This window comes from Pelophylax lessonae, assembly GCF_965119305.1.
Source record: "Pelophylax lessonae genome assembly, chromosome: 6".
NCBI lineage: Eukaryota > Metazoa > Chordata > Amphibia > Anura > Ranidae > Pelophylax > Pelophylax lessonae.
Window position 1 is genome coordinate 235,398,091 of NC_138773.1, and position 21,733 is coordinate 235,419,823.

A 21,733-nucleotide genomic window follows, 5' to 3' on the forward strand; every position below is an offset into this window, starting at 1 on the left:
AGCGTGATCCCGCATCACATCCGCACCTCTGGCAGTTCACACTGCCATATGCGATACACAGGGTGTCAATTAAAAGTTGACATCCCCAGTTGCAATCGCATATCACAGTGCAATCTGCAAGCTCACACAGAATCGGATCGCACTAGTGTGTGATTCTGCTGCAGATAAAAATGCAGATAAAAATGAGCCTCATGTGCGAGTTTATTGCAGATGCGGTGCGAATTCAGCCAAAGTGTATGGCTGAAATTCGCACCGCACATGTGATCGCATGCAATTTAGGAGAAGTGCACTCTGAATTACATGCGATCTCTGCAATCGCACAAATGTGAACCGGGGCTTAAACAAAGTGGAAAAAAAAAAAAAGAAAAAGTTTAGATTGTAGCCATAATGACATTCAAACTCTACTTACCAAGCATGTGCAGGTAAAAAGGACAGACATGTGCATAGGTGAGGGTATTTATGGGTAATCAGCCATTTTTTCCCCCTTACCCAACTATTTGTATCAGCACAAAAATGACAAAGCTCACAACCAAAAAGGTTTAAAAATACAAAATTTATTTTTAAATCAGTGCCCAGTGTGTCATTGTTCCTGTACAGGTACAGGGGATAGGAAATGAAAAATAAGAAAAAAAAAAAATAGTGTCACAATGAACTATAAACATGAAGGTCAGCAAACAGCCACATAGCCTAAGCCCCCGTTCACACTGGGGCGACGCTACTTCGCACCGCGCCGCGACCTCGGAGCGGCCGCCACGGACTTCATAACATTGAAGTCTATGGCGGTCGCCTCCTGGTCGCCCCAAAGAAGCTCCGGACCCTATTTCTGAGTCGGAGCGACTTGTGTCGCTCCTATCAGAACGGGTCCGCAGCTTCCCTATGGGAGGCGACCTGTGAGGCGACCAGGTCGCCTCACAGGTCGCCCCAGTGTCCCCGTTCACGTCAAACGTCAACCCCTTATTGCCCAGTTTGGGTTTTATTGATTCACCCTAATTACACAAGCCTACGTTTTTGTTTGAGCCTGGGTTCACACTGGTGCGTGCTAAACACCACATGCGATTTGCACAGGAATTGCACCACATGTGAATTGCACAGTGGGAGGGGAGCATGCTAGCATAGAGAGGGGGGGGGGAGCATTCCTCCCACCAATCCCCAGTAAAGAGGGGGGGTGCTTCTAATTAACAGAAAAAGGTGGGCATACTTCATATCAATCACCAGTACAGATGGAGGAATGCCTCCCACTGATCAATGATTTGGTTTCAGTAGGGATTCCCCTGGAGCTAAAAGGCAGAGAAAAGGCCCGTACACACGTACTGATTGTCGGCCGTAAATATTCGGCCAACGTCCGATCGGCCGATTGTCGGCTTGTTAGTATGATGCTTCCGACAACCGACTGCGACTTTTCGGCCGATCAAAATCTGGCGTGCAGGCTATAAAATTTTTGTAGGCCAACAAAGAACGGCCGATTGCTCGTCAGTCAGTACAGATTTCGGCCGACAAAAAGCAGATGAGCAAGACTGGGCATGCTCAGAGAAGAAAAAACACATGGAAAGTTAACCATCACATGACATCACTTCTGCAGTCGGTTGTTGTTGGCCGACAAAATTCATGTGCAGTCTTTAGCACTTTTCAACCTACACGACAGCACCAGACAAAAGACGGCTGAACGGTCGGCCGACAATCGGTGCGTGTGTACGGGGGTAAAGGCTGATCTATGCAGTGCAATGGCTGGCCTGTTTGAATACAGACATATAGGTAAGCCACAATTTAACAGATGACAGCAAACTAAAAAGCAATTATATAATAAGAGTAACATATTTATCACAACAAAGTGGAAAGAGAAAAAAGTTTAGGCTGTAGCTTTAAAATGCAGCCATGATGACATTCAAACTATTTACCAACCATGTGCTTCGCTTCCATGTGGTCAAAGGACAGACATGTGCACAGGTGAGGGTATTTATGGGTAATCAGCCATTTTTTTCCCTTACCCAACTTTTTTTGTATCAGCACAAAAATGACAAAGCTCACAAACATTCAAAAAGGTTTGAAAAAAACGATTTTTGTCTTTTATTTTTTAAATCAGTGCCCCGGTGTCACTATTCCTGCGCAGGTGCAGAGAATAGGAAATAAAATGTAAAATAATAATAAAAAAAATATATGGTCATGATGAACTATAAACCTGAATTGCAGCTGACCAGGCACATATCCTAAACGTTAACCCCTTATTGCCCAGTTTCAGTGTTGCTTTACTGAATGACCATAATTAAACATACCTACATTTTTGTTAAGAGCCTGGGTTCACATTGGTGGGTGCTAAACACTGCATGTGATTTGCACAGGAATCGCACAACATGCGATTTGCACAGGAATCGCATGGGGGGGGGGGGGAGCATGCTACCTGCCAATCCCCAATAGAAAGGGGAGGGGGGGGAAGCATTCCTCCCACCAATCCCAAAGAGAGGGGGTGCTTCTCATTAATTAACAGAAAAGGTGGGCATACTCATCAATAACCAGTACAGATGGAGCCATGGTTCCCACTGATCAATGATTTAGTTTCAGTAGGGGTTCCCCTGGAGCTAAAAGGCAGAGAAAGGCTGATCTATGCAGCGCAATGGCTTGCCTGTTTGAATACAGACCAGGGGCGGACGTACAGGGGTCGCAATGGCGACCGGGCCCCATGCTGCAGGGGGCCTGAGAGGGCCCCCTGTATGTATAGAGAGGAGGATCGGCAACCGCAGCTGAGACCGAGAGCTCCCCGATCCTCCCGAAAGAGCTGATCGTGAGCACATTAGAAACAATGGAAAGTGAAAGCAAAGCACAGTGTGTGCTGTGCTCTCTGCCTCCCCCTACAGTGCAATACCCGGCAGGAACTTACAACAGTCCTCTCTCTGCGTTTTTAAAAGTGTGTGTGTGTGTGTGTGTGTGTGTGTGTGTGTGTGTGTGTGTGTGTGTGTGTGTGTGTGTGTGTGTGTGTGTGTGTGTGTGTGTGTGTGTGTGTGTGTGTGTGTGTGTGTGTGTGTGTGTGTGTGTGTGTGTGTGTGTGTGTGTGTGTGTGTGTGTGTGTGTGTGTGTGTGTGTGTGTGTGTGTGTGTGTGTGTGTGTGTGTGTGTGTGTGTGTGTGTGTGTGTGTGTGTGTGTGTGTGTGTGTGTGTGTGTGTGTGTGTGTGTGTGTGTGTGTGTGTGTGTGTGTGTGTGTGTGTGTGTGTGTTTACATGCCAGTTGTGTGGGGGACACTTATCTAGGAAGCAATGTGTGGTGTGCTTGTCATCTGGGAGGCGTTGTGTGTGCGGGCACCAATCCTGGGGGGATGCTCTGAGTGGGGAGCTTGTCAGCTGTCAAGTGCTCTGTGTCTGTGTGTACATGTGTGGGGAGAACATTTATCAACTAGGGGATGATTTTCAACTGGATTTAAGGCACTTTGTAGGGGTGCTTACTATCTCTGTGTGGGGTGCTCGTCATCTGTGGGGTGCTATGTGTGTAGGTCACTTTTCATCTAAGGGGGGGGGGGGGTGAGATGCCAAAGGAACACCATAGGCGTCCATGAGCATCCCCATATTGTCCCTTCCTCTCTCTTTACAAAATGGGTCTCTGCCCCCACACTTATCTGTGGGGTGCTTGCTAGCTGTGTGTGGGTCACTTATCATCTGGGAAGCACTTTTTGTGGGGTGTTTATTATCTGTGTGTGGATCACGCATCTGGAGGGTGTTGTGAGTAGGGTGCTTGCCAGTTGTGAGGGGGGGGAACTTATCAAATGGGAAGCAATGTGTGGGGTGCTTGTCTGGGAGGCATTGTGTGTGCAGGCACTTATCTGGGGGGGGGGGGGTGCTATGAGTGAGGAGCTTGTTAACTGTGGAGTGCTGTGTGTGGGGTGCTCATTATCTGTGTGTGGGTTGCTTGTTATATGAGGGGGGCTATGTGTGGGTAACACGTATGGGAGATGCCTGTCAGCTTTGTGGGACACATCAACTGGGAAGTGTATGCTTTTATATATATATATATATATATATATATGTAAGTGTATATGTGCTTATATAGGAGTATGTATATGTGTGGGTATGTGTGTACATGTGTGTTTATGTGTGTGTGTGTGCGCACATTACTTTTAAGCCTGACCCCATATATGTGTACAATCAGAAGTAATTTTTTTTTCAGGTTGTTCATAGTACCAGCAAGAAAATGCTATTCCTCTGAAAAGCGATCCATACCCATATCGCTTTTCAGAGGCATTTGACAGGCGGTGAAAAGGCAATATGTTGCTTCCTCATCGCATACTTTAACACCCTAATGCAGGGGTGGGGAACCTGCGGCCCGCACAATCATTGCGTACGCCACCCCCCCCCCCCGTGCCGCTGAGCCTGTGTATGCCAGTGGACCAATGGCTCCGTCCTGACAGTGTGAGTCACAGAAAAGCTTCAGAAAAGGGTGGACCCGGGATGCAGAGCAGTGAGCCCACCCATTTGTGTGACAATAGCGAATGAAAATTCACTATTTTCAGACAGATCCTCCTCCTAGCCAATCAGGAAGCCGATCCAAGACCCGCTTCCTGATTGGCCGAAAGGCAAACACATGCCATTGGTCGAGGAGGAGGCGGGAGGACTCGAGGAGAAGCCGCCGCTGCAGGTAAGTGCACTGGCTTTCTGCATTGAAAGGGGGCACGCTGTGGTCAGTCTGCATTGAAAGGGGACACGCTGGGGTCAGTCTGCATTGAAAGGGGGCACGCAGTGGTCAGTCTGCATTGAAAGGGGGCACGCAGTGGTCAGTCTGCATTGAAAGGGGGCACGCAGTGGTCAGTCTGCATTGAAAGGGGGCACGCTGTGGTCACTCTGCATTGAAAGGGGGCACGCTGTGGTCACTCTGCATTGAAAGGGGGCACGCTGTGGTCAGTCTGCATTGAAAGGGGGCACGCTGTGGTCAGTCTGCATAGATGGGGGCACGCTGTTGTCAGTCTGCATTGAAAGGGGGCACGCTGTGGTCACTCTGCATTGAAAGGGGGCACGCTGTGGTCACTCTGCATTGAAAGGGGGCACAAACATTGCACTTGCGACTGGCCCTGGTGTTCCGCCACCAGGCTGGGAGGGAAGTGCCCCGTACGGGGGGCCCTTTATGGTTTCTTGCATCGGGGCCCTGAAGGTTCTAGTTATGCCACTGATACAGACATATAGATAAGCCACAATATAACAGATGACAGCAAACTAAAAAGCAATTATAATAAGAGAGTAACATATTTATCACATTTAAACAAAGTGGAAAGAGAAGAAAAAAAAAGTTTACATTGTACCTTTAAAATGCAGCCACAATGCCATTCAATCTACTTACCAAACATGTGCAGGTAAAAAGGACAGACATGTGCACAGGTGAGGGTATTTATGGGTAATCAGTCATTTTTTTCATTACCCAACTTTATTTGTATCAGCACAAAAATGACAAAGCTCACAACCAAAAAGGTTTAAAAACAAATTTTGCTTTTGAAATCAGTGCCCAGGTGTGTCACTATTCCTGTACAGGTGCGGAGAATGGGAAATAAAATGTAAAATAAAGAAAAAAAACGAAAAAAATGTCATGATGAACTAGAAACCTGAAGGTCAGTTGACACCGCCACATATCCTAAATGCTAACTCCTTATTGCCCAGTTTCAGTGTTGCTTTATTGAATTACCCTAATTAAACATGCCTACGTTTTTGTTTGAGCCTGGGTTCGCACTGGTGTGTGCTAAACACCGCATGTGATTTGCACAGGAATCGCACCACATGTGATTCGCAAAGGAATCGCCCCACATGTGATTTGCACCACATGGGATATGCACAGGAATCGCACCACATGCGATTTGCACAGGAATCGCATGGGGGGAAAACATGCTCCCTGCCAATCCCCAATAGAGAGGAAGGGGGGGAGGAAGCATGCTCAATGTATGATCAAATTAATGTAATGCTCAAAGTATGGCTCAAATCGCATTGCATCCGCGCCAAAAAGGATGCAGGACCCTTTTTTTCCCCGCACCTGAATCGCATTGCAAGGGTGTTCACACCCATGAGATGGGTAGCTGGCTTGGTGTCACCCTGTTGTGGGTGGCTGGAATGCATCCAGAAATGCATCAAAAATTCACCGGAACACATCAAAAACAAATGCATCCAGAATGGATCTAGAGTGCGTTTTTGTGGTGTGAACCAGCCCTTAAAGCGGAGTTTCACCCGTTTTTTGAAGGTCCAATTACTCTCATGCCCATCCTGAATGCTGTACTAAATGGCAATTATTTTTTGTATTTGTAAATACCTTTTTTAACTGTTCTTCTGCAGCACTTCCGACTGTGGCTGCCTAGGCGATTACGTTACTAGGTGATTTGCAAGGGATCCTGGGATAGCGGCGAAAGTATCCCAGGGCCAAATTCACTGTACCTCCAACGCTGATTTTGTTCTATTTTACCTCAATTTTGACTATTTTTAGGTGAAAATGCAATTCACTATAACACCATCAGAAACGTTATGAGCAGTGTCAAATTCACTAAGATCAAATAACGTCAGGACTGGACTTAAAAGCAGTCCAGCTAAAAGCTGGACTAATTTTTTCTAAATCACAAAATATGGCAGGAAAAAAATAAAAAATGTGTGGGAAAGATGTGTTATATGATCTTGAGCTAAACTGCTTTTAAACGATGTGAAAAAGTTAAGTAGAAAAAAAAGATATTAATAAAAGTGTAAAACGCAAAAATAGCTCCCGGAGTCTATTGCTGCCAGATAGCCCATGTGAGCATGCTCCAAACCAAAAAGTAGGCAAAAAAATAACGTTTAAAAACGTTAGCGGGCGGTATAGTGAATTGCGCTAGCGCTAACGCCGAAAATCGCGGTAAAACAGCGTTAATCCGGCGCTAATTTTTTTTTTTTATCCTCCTTTCACATTAGACATGGGAACATAGATATATATGTGTATATATCTATATATATATATGCAAAAACCAATATATTATTGTTACTTCCTATATCTAACCAACCCAAAAATATATTAATTTCACACACATACAATGTTTTATTTTTGGGGAGAAGCCATATTAGTGTTGCTTGTCATATAGAACAACAGAGAAAGTTGTAGGTACAGTAGTTCAGGGATTTGAACACCCAAATACACTGTTGCACGGCAGATTGGCTAACAACTTAGCCACCTGCGCAAGAGAATTTTGAAAAGCATGTGTGATTTGTGATTTCTTCCCCCCCCCAAAAAAAATAAATAAATAAAAAAAAAACAAAAAAAACACCTCAGAGACCATAATTCCCAACTAATTATACTAGTTTAGTGAAACTGTATAAAATTATCAAATTTATAAAAATAATCCTGCACGCTGGACATTATATATAGGTGTAAAAAACATTTATTTCTGTGAAAAATGAGTATTTTAAATATACATTGATAGGCTAATAAACTATCAATGGCATATATTATGAAATAAATGTAACAAAGTGATTATGTTTGTTTAAATTGTGTTTTGCAAAATGTTGCAATTATGTAACCAAAATACAACTATAGGCTCCATGTACACGGGACGCTAAAAAAAGTCCCTTGAAATGCTGGAATTTTTAGAATGTTTTAAAACGTCCGTTGTGTCGCGTTTGCACCCGCGTTTAGCGGCGTTTGCATTTAAAACCGCGTTTAAAACCGTTTAAAATCATTCCCCTTTAGGCCTCATGTACATGGGACGTTGTAAATGGCCGTTTAGGAGCAGTTGGGCGTTTTTTTTAGAAGCCCCTGAACCCACCTCTATGTTATCTTATCTGTCCATGTACACAGGGTCGTTTAGAGTCATTTGCAGGCAGTTCAGGGACGTTCGAACGTGTGTTTCCCAGGGTTTCAAATGCAAAAATGCGACCGAACGTGACCAAATGCAGCAGAACGCGACCGAACGCGATGACCCGCGTTTAGCGCTCGTGTTTTTCCATTTTAAAGGGGACGGATTTTTTTGACCTCTAGGAACATTTTTTAACGTAAACGCCCTTAAACGCCCGCTAAACGCGGGTGCAAACGCAACACAACGGACGTTTTAAACGTCCTAAAAATTCCAGCATTTCAAGGGACTTTTTTTAGCGTCCCGTGTACATGGAGCCTTAAAATGGAAAAATGCAAGTGCTAAATGCGGGTCATCGGGTTCGGTCGCGTTTGGCCACGTTCGGTCGCGTTTTTCAGTTTGAACGGCCTGGAAACACACGTTTGAACGCAAATAATTGCTTTCCAAAAAACGTCCCTGAACTCAACTGCCTGTAAATGATTGTAAACGACCCTGTGTACATGGACAGATAAGATAACATGTAGGTGGGTTCAGGGGCTTCTGAAAAAAATGCCTAACTGCTCCTAAACGGCCGTTTACAACGTCCCGTGTACATGGAGCCTAATAGAGTGGCATATATATGTGTATGTGTGTATATATATATATATATATATATATATATATATATATATATATATACACATACACACACACACATATATATATATATATAGATGCCAAAACAAACAATTATATATATATATATATGTTTTTTTAATTGTTTTGCCTATGTGTATGTATATATATATATATATATATATATATATATATATATATATATATATATATATATATATATACATATATATATATATATACTGTATTACATATATATATATATATATATATATACTGTATTATATATATATATATATATATATATATATATATATATATATATATATATATATATATGACAAGCAACACGAATATGGCTTCTCCCCAAAATAAAACATTGTGTGAAATTAATATATTTGTTGGTTGGTTGAGTGGGGAGCCATATTAGTGTTGCTTCCTATATATCCACAAAATATAATTTATATATTTTTTTTGTTTTTTTGTTTCTGAAAGATTTCTGGGTTCAGCTGCTCATGCTGCAAACATTTGCTATATTGCCCTTTTTTGTTTTTTAACAAAAATACTACATCAAGTCAACACACATGAGAAATGCTTTCAATAATCTCAGCATGAGCACAAAGTGGCTTTTTTATTTTGTCAAACACTTTCATTCATTATTTTACTGGTGATTTTGGTTTAGGAACCAACAGACCCAATTAATTACTTTGCTGGGCGTTTCCTATACTGGGTGGGTGTAGTTTAACCAAGGTTATATTAAGGCATGTTTAAGAGCAGATCATTTGGCCTGTGGCAGGGCCACATGTCTTTATGTCCGAATTTGCTTTTGGGGGTGGGTGGGTTTGCTGGCATGCCTAAGGACCCATATTGCAGTAAGTGTATTTTGTTGGATGAATACTTTTCATGCTCTAAATGTTTTGTATAGTTTTTGCAAAGTGTGTCTTTATGTACTCTATACATGTGTTTTTTTATTTTCATGCCTCTGTGTAGCTGTATGTTCTACTGATTTGATGGTATTTAAATGGAAAGGCAGGCTCATGCAAACAATAACCATAAAAGTATGTTGGGTATGTTTTATGCTTAATACTAAGGTATCTACAACTTATTTTGCTTGACTTTTGGATATTGTAAGCTCTGTCTATCCATCATATGTTGTATCTTTGCACTGTAATTTGAATAAAAATTACTTGATTTGGGGGGTTTTGGGGGGGGGGGCATTTCACATTTAACATGCCTGCTTGAGTGATTACTGATGTTTTATACATGTTCAATAAAGCTTATTCATTTGTACACAGCTCCTGGTTTTTTGTTTTCTTTTCTTCATATTTGTCTGGATGTAATTCTGATATCTTTTGTGTCTATTGAATGTAATCCATTTCTTGTATTTTTTGTATGTGTGCAATGGCAGTACAGTATGAACATGGGTAGGGTTTCTCCCTTTACTCCAGCGAAGTGTGTATGGGTGTGTATGGCGGGGGGAATGGGGTGTGTGGGGGGGGGGGAGTGTGTTATTTGGGGCAACTTTTCCAATTGCAATACTTCTGTTATGACATTGTCCATGTGGTGGGGCTATTTGTGCACAGCTAGTAAGTCTTTTGTGGCTGCAAATATGACCTAAAGGTTTTTAAAGTTAGCCTCCCATTAAAGTCAATGGACGAACATCGGACCGCCCAGGCCGATGTTCGTCCATCACTACCCTAGAGTTCTTTCATGGCTTATTAGAGGATTCCGGAGCAGTCAGTAGTGGCAGGCTGGCTTCCCGCCTAATGATGCCTGCATAGTTCTGGCACCAACATTACACATGGTCAGCAGCTTGAGATCAGTGTAGTCTCTCCTCTTATCACTCAGATAAATAACCACTGATACTAATGATTTTTTTACTTGTTTATAAGATCTTCCAAATCACCACTTACCATCAATGTATGAGTACATTCTCTTTGATGGCCACTATTGTAAGTGACAATTTTCTTGCCAATGTAAAGGGATCCTGTAAGTTAACAATACTCTCACTGACCCCCTATGTAGGATGGGGGGGGGGTGGTTTCTACTGACCAACAATGTAAGGGGGCACTAAACACAACACTTGTCAAAAAAGTGAGGGGCATTTCCACAATGACCGCCAAGGTAAGGTACTTTTAAAATTACCACCAATTTAGGGGGCACTACACAGACTACCAATTTAAGAGAACACTATGCTGACCACCAATTTAAGGGGGCGCTTTTTAATGACCACCAATATAAAGGGGTACTACACAGATCACCAATTTAATGTGGCTTCAAAGGCTAAACTTTTTTACCTTAATGCATTCCTTGCATTAAGGTAAAAAATGTTTAGGCATCAGTATCCCCCCTCACATCCCCTTTTACTTTCCTGAGCCCTCATTCAATCCAGCGCTGTGCACATCTGCAGCTCTTCTCTCTCCTTACTACCAGGTCTCACTGGCTTTGCTGGGGCACTGGGAGCCATTGGCTTCCCAGTGCTGTCAATCAAAGCCAGTGATGAGGGAATGGGGGCAGGGCCAAGTCCAGCTGTCTGTGTCAATGGATGCAGCAGTGGGGCTGTAGTTTTCTGGGAAAACTACACTGAAAACCAATATAAGGCACACTTTTCAATGACCACCAATGTAAGAGGGCACTATACTGATCACCAATGAAAAGGGGAGGTAATGTAATGACTCCCCTTGTAAAGGGGGAAGGCCACTGACCATCAATATGGTGGGAAACTACAGTTTTCAGTTTTAGAATTTATTTTTTAACCCTTATTATTGTTTTATTTTAATTTAATAAATGTTACTCAAAAAGTAATTTTGTCATACAGAAGTGCTGATAGAGTGTAATAGTTGTAATACAAAGCCCATGAAAAATTCCATGTTTAAATTGCCCAAAAGGAGTTGCTCTCACCACAAGCACTTTACTTGCAGCAAGGAATACAACTAAATAAACAGAAATTACAGACAAATGGTGCTCATTGCTGCATGATATTATCTAATACTGTATATAAAATACAGTATATTTTGCAAGCAGGAACAAATGCATGCATTCTAAGCAAATTTTAGGCATCAAGTTTTAGTCTACACTAACGTTATAGAAAGAGTCATTGCACCTATCAATTATGCATAGCAATTGATCTCAATTTTGAATTATGTACTTTTATGGGCCATTGAGGGTTTCAGAAAGCTTTATTCCATTAAAAAACATTCTCCAGTCTAATGTAGTTCTGTATCACAATAAAAGGCAATAAAATATGTGCTGGACTGGTTTTACAAATGCATTCAGTCTTATAAAAATTAGTACAGAGTTGCTACACAGCAAATACAATCATTTTGAGATTTACAAAGGGCACTATACATACAATAGAATACAGAGCCATGCCCTCTCTGTTCTGGTCAAGTAAAAATTATATTCATGTGCTTTCTGGCCTGTTGACCTGCTGTTCTGAAATATATGCAGAGAAATCTCCACATTTTCAGGTTCAAACAGCAGACAATCATAACTTTGAGATTCACAGACCCGGCAAATCGTTTTGCAGATTCGGCCGAGTTAAAAAAAAAAAACCTGCACAATTTTTTCACCAGGGCCAGGTAAGGGGGCTATTGGATAAGCTGACCTCCTTACTACAAAAGAGGGGGTTGGAGGGTAGAGCAGCCATAGTGTCAGAGGATTGGAAGCTGCTGTAGGGCAAGGATAATGAAAGCTGAAAAAACTGCATAGGGAGACATTGGGGTCAGTTACGAAACTGTGTTTTTATTCTGATTGCTAGCTCTTTGGCCAATCAACCTCTTCAGTGGTCACTTTAAGCTGCTGTCCTGTACATAGCAAACTTTATTTATGTGTTATATTACAGTATATTGAGATCAACTGTTTTTAAACTGGGTGAAAAAGTGAGCTATATAAAAAGATTTTAATAAAAGTGTAAAAGCCAAAAATCTCTCCCGCAGTCTATTGCTGGCAGGTAGCCCATGTGTGCATGCTCCATAGCAAAATATACCAGAAAAATAATGTTTTTCAAAATTTTAGCCAGCGGTATAGTGAATTGCGTTTGCGCGAACGCATGATAGCGCTGGAAAAAGGCATTAAAGAGACAATAATTAGAGAAATGCACATATATATATATATATATATATATATATATATATATATATATATATACACATATGCAAAAATGTATATATATATTGGTTTTTAAGAAAGAGTTCTGGGTTCAGCTGTTCATGCTCAAGCCGTTTGCTATTTTTATCAATTTCTGTTCCAAAAATACTACATCAAGTCTACCCACATAAGAAATGCTTTCCAAAATGTCATGAGCACAAAGTGGCTTTTCCATTTTGGTAAACACTTTCATTCATTAGTGAACTGGTACGTTTGCGTTAGCAAACGAACAGACACAATTAATTACTCTGCTGGGCGTTTCCTTTTCTGGGTGGGTGTAGTTTAACCAATGTTATATAAAGGCATAATCTAGACTGGATTAGTTGGCCTGTGAAAGGGCCACATGTCTTTCTGAATTGGCTTTTGATTTAGGGGTGGTAGGGGTGGTGGGGTGGGGTTTGCTGGCATGCCTAAGGACCCATACTCCAGTAAGTGTATTTTGTTGGATGAATACTTTTCACACTGTAAAGGTTTTGTATTGTTTTTGCAAACTATACATGTGTTTTTTTTTTATTTTCATGTCTCTGTGTAGCTGTAAGTTCTAGTGATTTGATACTGTTTTAAATGGAAAGGTAGGTTCATGCAAACACTAACCCTAAAAGTATGTTGGGTATGTATTATGCTTAACCGGTTGCCGACCGCCGCACGACTATATACTGCGGCGGTCAGCCCCGGCCAGGCAGAGTGACGTATCGATACGTCACTTGCCTGTCACTGACTTGCGAGCCTATTGCGGGCGCGCGCCCGTCGCGGCTCGTTCACAGACAAGTCAGTGCATGTGACCGGCGGACTCGATGTCCGCCAGTCACACTACGATCGCTCCTGTGAAGGGAGAAAGACAGAGCGGCTTGTGTAAACAAGCTGCCTGTCAGTTCTCCCTGTGTAAAAGTGAAGATCTGACCGTTCTACTATGTTGAACTGTTGATCTTTGCTTTTACACCAATAGCAATGTCCCTGCACAGTTAGAATCACACCCCTAGGACACACTTAACCTCTCCCTGTCCAATAAAGTTAACCCCTTCCCTGCCAGTGTCATTTTTGCAGTAACAGTGCATATATATAGCACTGATTACTGCAGTAATGTCACTGGTACCCCCAAAAGTGTAAAAAATGTCAGTCAAGGGTCCGATCTGTCCGCCGCAATGTCGCAGTACCGAAAAAAAATCGCAGATCGCCGCCATTACGCGTTAAAAAAAACCCACCAAAAATGACAAAAATCTTTTCCTTTGTTAGTAAACGTGATAACTTTTGCGCAAACCAATCAAAATACGCTTTTTGCGATTTTTTTTACCAAACATAGGTAGCATAAAACAAATTGGCCGAAATTTTTTAAAAAATTTTGATTTTTACATTTTTTTGGGGAATTTCATATAAAAAAATGTGAAAAATATTGTTATTTTTGCAAAATTTACGCTCTTTTTTTGTTTATAGCGCGTGATCAAAAAATCGCACAGGTGATCAAATACCACCAAAAGAAAGCTCTGTTTGTGGGAAAAAAAGGACGTCAAATTCGTTTAGGTACAGCGTTGCACGACCGCGCAATTGTCTGTTAAAGTCACACAGTAAAAAATCGCAAAAAAAACCCTGGTCCTTTAGCAGCCAAATCCTCCTGGGCTTAAGTGGTTAATGCATAAATAACTTATTTTGCTTGACCGTTGTATATTGTAAGCTCTGTCCATTTATCCCATATTGTATCTTTGCACTGTAATCTGAATAAAGAATACTTGATTTGGGGGGGGGGGGGCATTTCACCTGCCTGCTTGAGTGATTCCTGGTGTTTTATACATGTTCAATAAAGCTTCTTCATTTCCACACAGCTCCAGTTTTTTTTTTTCTTCATATTTGTCTCTATGTAATTCAGAGGTGTTTTGTGTCTTTTTGCCAAAAAAAAAAAAATATATATATATATATATACTATATATATATATATATATATATATATATATATATATATATATATTTTTTTTTTTGTAATAATATATATATATATATATATATATTATTACAAAATTCCCGTTCAGCCTCTCTGTATGAATCTTAAAAAAAAAAACATAAAAATAAATATGTTACAAAATTACAAATTGCTACAGTGCTGTATTCATGCATGGCAGACTCACCTTTTTAGTTGGCCTAGGTCAGTGATAGTGAACCTTGGCAACACAGGTGTTTCGTAACGACATTTCCCATGATGCTCACCTACACTGCAGAGTGCATGACCATTATGGGAAATGTAGGGCAAAAACATCTAGGGGATTTAAGGATTACCATCACTGGCCTAGGTAAAACCTGTCCACTACAAAAAACATCAAAATCCCTTTAAAAAAAATTTGCAAATGGTACATAGACACACAAGCTTTTGCCGCGGACCGGAAATTACACCAAATTGGGTGCACACATTACAGGAAGTGGTCAAAATGCACTGGAGAAGAATGGTGTGGTCAACATTCAACCTTGAGGAACTGGCATTCATGTGCAAAGTAAGTTTGGGGGTGTCTTATTGTAACCTGGGCTGTGGTTGTGGGGGTCTGTGAGTGGGCAGCTTCTCGGAATCTGGGAGCCCCCTTTAACAAGGGAGCCCCCAGATCCCGCCCCCCCCCCCCCATGTGAATGGGTATCAGGTACATCGTACCCCTACCCATTCACCCAAAAATTTTCAAAAAGTAAACAAAACAGAACCCAGTTATGGACAAGTCCTTTATTCCAATTTAAATTTCTTAAATAGTGTCCCTCGATGTAAATCCATTGTCAATCACGATGGCCGCTGGACTAGAAAAATAGAAAAAAAACACCAAAACCGCTTTGCCTCTCCTGAGGCTCCCCACCATCTGCCAATTTGGCAGCTCTTTTCTAGGCAAGGAGCGAGGATACCTGGTTATGTCACCCGGTGGCACTGCCCCAGTCTGACATCACGTGGCATTAGGTGGCTTTAGGTGACATCAGAAGGGGGCAGGATCACCGGGTGGTGGAAACAGGTGGCCCCATAACTTGCCTAGAAAAGAGCTGTCAAAGATCCAAATTGTCAGACGGCGGGGAGCCTCAGAAGAGGCATAGCATTTTTTTTATTGTTGCCAATTTTGAGGGGACGGTAGGTGTCGTGATTGACGATGGATTTACATTACATTACAAATTAGCGTCAACTTTACAATGATCATGCATTTGAGCACTATATATATTTTGTAGATTTCTGTAATTAGCAACTTTCTGACCATTATATAGTAAAATGATGGCCGCAAAGTGGTTGTCCCATCCCAGCCAGGCGTCATATGACGTCCAGCACACCCCCGGGGGTGCGCAGAGCGGCGATCGGTGGTGAGGTGTGTCACTCTGACACACCGCATCTCCGATCCTGGTAAAGAGCCTATTACGTAGTCTCTTTACCATGTGATCAGCTGTGTCCAATCACAGCTGGTCACATAGAAAATAGGAAGTGCCATTACACGGTTGATCGACTTTCTTCAGTTTGCACCTAACAGGCGCGAGTAGAGGAGAGTCGATCGGCAGCTCTCCTGACAGGGGGGGGGGTCTGTGCTGGTAATCAGAGCATTGATTACCAGTGCAGACCCTTGGGGGATGCCACTAGAGCCACCAGGGATTGCTCACCCATGGTCACCAGGGATGCCCACCTATGCCACCAGGGATGCCAATCAGTGCTCAGGGAGCCTGTTAGTGCCCTCCTCATCAGTGCTGCCCATCATTGCCATATATCAGTGCTGCCCACCAGTGCCCATCATTGCCCATCAGTGCCACCTATCAGTACCCATCAATGCTGCATATCAGTGCCCATCAGTGCTGCATATTTTTGTCTCATCAGTGCCTCCTCATCAGTGCCTGCCATTGGGGTCTCCCCTCAATGCTCATCAGTGCAAGAAAAAACATTGATTTACAAATTTTTATTACATAAACAAAAATAAATTTTATTTTTGGTCAAACTTTTAGGTCTTTTTATATTTGTTTAGCAAAACAAAAAAAACATTGTGGTGATCAATACCACCAAAAGAAAGCTCTATTTGTGTGAAAAAAAATGTCATAAATTTGGGTTAGGTACAGGGTTGCATGACCACACAATTGTCATTCAAAATGCAACAGCGCAAAAAGCTGAAAATTGGCCTGGGCAGGAAGGGGGTGTAAATGCCCTGTATGGAAGTGGTTAACTATTGAAACATGGGACTAAATATTCCAAGCGTAATTGTGCTCAGCTCAATGGTTTAGTGGTTAGTGCTCCTATCTGTCAACACTGAGAGCATGAGTTTAAATCCCAAGTATGCCATCACCTCCTTAAAATTTAGACAGCTGTAAATACTGAAACTTGGCAAATGCCTAATTGCAACCAGCACACACGCATGTCTGTTTCTTGAATATACGTGGCCATTTACATGCAATTTTTATGCGATGTAGCCAATGTGGCAAAAAAATAATCACACACAACTGTGAACACATAGGGTGTTAGCATGGTTGGGGCTCAAACTCATGACCTAGCAATCTTTGTCCATGAGCATAGACCACTACACCAAAGTGTTGAATACAATCAGACATGCCTGAAAGTTTCTGATGAATGACAGCTGTGTAGCCTGCTATTAGACAGCTGTGTAGCCTGCTATTATTAAATCTAAAGGTTTAAACACATAAGATACATAACTATACCTAAAAAAATAATGTAACAATAATAGATGACATTGCTGTGTAATACTGATTCAGAATAGAGGAATTTTCCTTTATGAAAAACGCAACCGCAATTTGATTAACTCCAAATCTGAATTCACTAAGCATCTAGTTAAAGTTTTAACTCTCACAGCTTCACCTAATTAAGATGCTAATGAGTCTAGCTTGAAGTTAGTTTTGAAGAAGTGACCAGCTTTAGTCCTTTCTCTTAGTGAATTAGGCCCCCTGCCTTTACTTTAGGTAATATCTCTTTTTTTTCTGCAAATCTACCTTTTAAAAAAGGGGGTTTTGGTTTAAGGGTGGTATTTTTGGCTGCTTATTTTCTTTTCTTATGTTGATAGGGTGATAGAGCCTTTTTTAAGTTTGGGGGGCTTAATGTGGAGTATTAGCACATTATGACAGACTTTCCTGGACGCGGAGCCCTCCAGGGCAGCACTGTCATGGCCCCCTAGAGCTTCCATCTTCACTTGACTCCGGCTCTATGAGTGGCCGGGGCCGCGAAGACATCGCTCCCACGCATGTATGCGGGAGCTCCGGCACCAGGCTCTGAAGGTATGGCATGGGTATGGCGCCTCTTCAGAATGCATGCACCAGTGAAATCATCGGTTGCATTCTGCTTGAATATCTCTTAACCACTTAAGCCCCGGAGGATTTGGCTGCTCAAAGACCAGGGCCCTTTTTTCAACTTGGCACTGCGTGATTTTTCCTGACAATTGCGCGGTCATGCAATGCTGTATCCAAACGAAATTTACGTGCTTTTTTCCCACAAACAGAGATTTGTGAGGATTGGTGGTATTTGATCACCTCTGTGCTTTTTATTTTTGCGATATTAATAAAAAAGAGCAAAAATTTTGAGAAAAATTACATTTTCAACTTTGTTTTTGAAAAATATCCAATATACTCAATTTATGTCATATATTTTGGCCAAAATGTATTTAGCTACATGTCTTTTACAAAAAAAAATCTCGATGAGTGTATTTTTATTGGTTTGCGCAAAAGTTATAGCGTCTACAAACTATGGTGTAAATAATGGAATTTACGCAGCTTTAATTTCTGACTGCCTATCTCATTTCATGAAGTGCTAAAATTGCAGGGCAGTACAAACCCCCCCCCCCAATTACCACTTTTTGGAAAGTAGACATCCTACAGAATGTCCTGAGAGGCATGTTGAGCTCATTGAATGTTTCCTTTTTATTGTCACAGGTGTTTGAAAAATGACTAAAAAAAATGTTTTTTTTTTTACACAAAGTTGTCAATGAAATGATATATTGCTCACACAGCCATGGGTATATGTGTAATTACACCCCAAAATATATTCTGCTGCTTCTCCTGAGTACAGGGATACCACATATGTGAGACTTTTTGGGAGCCTAGCTGTGTACGGGACCCCGAAAACCAATCCCCACCATCAGAATTTCAAAGGGCGTACATTTTTCATTACATTTTCTCACTACCTATAACGGTTTAGGAGCCCCTGAAATGTCAAGATACCACAAAACCCCCCCAAATTACCCCATTTTGGAAATTAGACACCCCAAGCTGTTTGCTGAGAGGCATGGGGAGTCCATGGAATATTTTATATTTTGCCACAAGTTTTGGAAAAATTAAATTTTTTTTAACACAAAGTTGTCACTAAGAGATACATTTCTCACACATGACATGGGTATATGTGGAATGACACTGCAAAATACATTCTGCTGCTTCTCCTGAGTATGGGGATACCCCATGTGTGAGACTTTTTGGGAGCCTAGCTGTGTACGGGACCCCAAAATTCAATCACCATCTTCAGGTTTTCTAATGGTGTAAATTTTTGATTTTACTCCTCACTACCTATCACAGTTTCGGAGGCCCTGAAATTTCAAGATAGCACAAAACCACCCCCCCCCCCCAAATGACCCCATTTTGGAAAGTAGACACCCCAAGCTATTTGCTGTGAGGCATGGTGAGTCCATGGAATATTTTATATTTTGCCACAAGTTTCGGGAAAATTAAATTTTTCCTTTTTTAACAAAAGTTGTCACTAAAAGATAAATTGCTGACACATGCCATGGGTATATGTGGAATGACACCCCAAAATACATTCTGCTGCTTCTTCTGAGTACAGGGATACCACATGTGTGAGACTTTTTGGGAGCCTAGATGTGTACAGGACCCCTAAAACCAATCACCACTTTCAGGTTTTCTAATTGCGTAAATTGTGCATTTCACCTCCGCACTACCTGTCACAGTTTTGGAGGCCCTAAAATTTCAAGATAGCACAAACCCCCCCCCCCCCAAATGACCCCATTTTGCAAAGTAGACACCCGAGCTATTTGCTGAGAGGCATGGTGAGTCTATGGAATATTTGATATTTTGCCACAAGTTCCGGGAAATATATATATTTTTGTTTTTTTTTACACAAAGTTGTCACTAAATGATATATTGCTCACACATGCCATGGGTATATGTGAAATGACACCTCAAAATACATTCTGCTGCTTCTTCTGAGTACAGGGATACCCCATGTGTGAGACTTTTTTGCAGTCTAGCCGAGTAGAGGACCCCGAAAACCAATCACCACTTTCCGGCTTTCCAAGGGCATAAATTGTTGATTTCACTCCTGACTACCTATCACAGTTTCGGAAGGCCATGAAATGCCAAGACAGCACAAACCCCCCCCCCCCCCAAATGACCCCTTTTCGGAAAGTAGACACCCCAAGCTATTTGCAGAGAGGCATGTTGAGTGTTTTGCAGATCTCACTTTTTGTCACAAAGTTTTGGAAATTGAAAAAAGAGGAAAAAAAAAGCATTTTCCTGTTTTTTTCTTCATTTTCCCAAAAAATTAGAGCTGCAAAATACTCACCATGCCTCTCAGCAAATAGCTTGGAGTGTCTACTTTGCAAAATGGGGTCATTTGGGGGGGGGGTGTGCCATCTTGGCCTTTCATGGCCTTCAAAAGTGTGATAGGTAGTAAGGAGTGAAATCAACAATTTACGCCCTTAGAAAGCCTGAAGGTGGGGATTGGATTCAGGGTCCTGTACGCGGCTAGACTGCCAAAAAGTCTCACACATGGGGTATCCCTGTACTCAGGAGAAGCAGTAAAATTCATTTTGGGGTGTCATTCCACATATACCCATGGCATGTGTGAGCAATATATCATTTAGTGACAACTTTGTGTAAAAAAACAAAAACAAAATAATAATAATAATTTTCCCGAAACTTGTGGCAAAATATAAACTATTCCATGGACTCACCATGTCTCTCAGCTAATAGCCTGGAGTGTCTACTTTGCAAAATGGGGTCATTTGGGGGGGGTTTGTGCTATCTTGAAATCTCAGGGCCTCTGAAACTGTGACGGTAGTGCGGAGATAAAATACACAATTTACGCCATTAGAAAACCTGAAGGTGGGGATTGGTTTTCGGGGTCCCGTACACAGCTAGGCTCCCAAAAAGTCTCACATGTGTGATATCCCTGTACTCAGGAGAAGCAGTAAAATTCATTTTGGGGTGTCATTCCACATATACCCATGGCATGTGTGAGCAATATATCATTTAGTGACAACTTTGTGTAAAAAAACAAAAACAAAATAATAATTTTCCCGAAACTTGTGGCAAAATATATACTATTCCATGGACTCACCATGTCTCTCAGCTAATAGCTTGGAGTGTCTACTTTGCAAAATGGGGTCATTTGGGGGGGTTTGTGCTATCTTGAAATCTCAGGGCCTCTGAAACTGTGACGGTAGTGCGGAGGTAAAATACACAATTTACGCCATTAGAAAACCTGAAGGTGGGGATTGGTTTTCGGGGTCCCGTACACAGCTAGGCTCCCAAAAAGTCTCACACGTGTGATATCTCTGTACTCAGGAGAAGCAGCAGAATGTATTTTGGGGTGTCATTTCACATATACCCATGGCATGCGTGAGCAATATATCATTTAGTGACAACTTTGTGTAAAAAAAAACAAAAAAAAAAACAAATTGTCACATTCCCGAAACCTAGGGCAAAATATAAAATACTCAATGGACTCAATATGCCTCTCAGCAAATAGCTTTGGATGTCTACTTTTCAAAAAGGGGTCATTTGGGGGGTGTTTGAACTATCCCGGAATTTTATGCTCAATCTTAGCTACACATCACCCACTCTTCTAACAACTTGAAAACCAAGCCTTTTCTGTGACTTTTTGTTTACATGAAACACATTTTTTTTTTACTAGAAAATTACTTTGAACCCACAAACATTATATATTTCTTTAAAGCAGAGGCCCTACAGAACAAAATGGTGAATGTTGCAAATTTTTTTGTTACACGGTATTTGCGCACAGATTTTCCAAACGCAATTTCTGTGAAAAAAAAAATATTTTTTAAAGTTAATGCAATAATACACTATACAATTCCAAATTGTTTGGTAAAATTTTAAAGATGATCTTATGCCGAGTACATAGATACCAAACATGACATGCTTTACAAATTGCGCACGCCTGTGCAGCGGCAAAAATCTACATACATGTTTAAAAGCCTTTAAAAGTCTTTACAGGTTACCACTTTAGACTTACAGAGGAGG